The following is a 322-nucleotide window of genomic DNA, read 5'->3' as shown; positions in this document are numbered from 1 at the left end:
AGGCATTATTTGGCACACTCCGAACATTTTAGTTTTGATGTTTGAAACTTTTATAGTTGACATAAATTTGAATTTGAATTTTGAAACGGTTTCGAATCATCGCGAGGTTAACAACAGTAACCGTGGTGACGTGGCATCATTAGCATGGGATTACTGGAGCTTAATTACCGAGCATCACACATTCTCTCGTCGTCGGAGGAACTTCTGTGTGTGCGTGTGTGTGGTGAACTTGTCGGATTTTGTGCTCTGGTGGTTTGCTTTATATATAAAGTGGGGCGAAAGCCTTTTTGCTAAAATCAAGGCCGAGATATTTGAGAGGCAA

This window comes from Triticum dicoccoides, chromosome 1A (assembly GCF_002162155.2).
Source record: "Triticum dicoccoides isolate Atlit2015 ecotype Zavitan chromosome 1A, WEW_v2.0, whole genome shotgun sequence".
In the NCBI taxonomy this organism is placed as follows: Eukaryota; Viridiplantae; Streptophyta; class Magnoliopsida; order Poales; family Poaceae; genus Triticum; species Triticum dicoccoides.
This window is presented reverse-complemented; position numbering follows the sequence as displayed.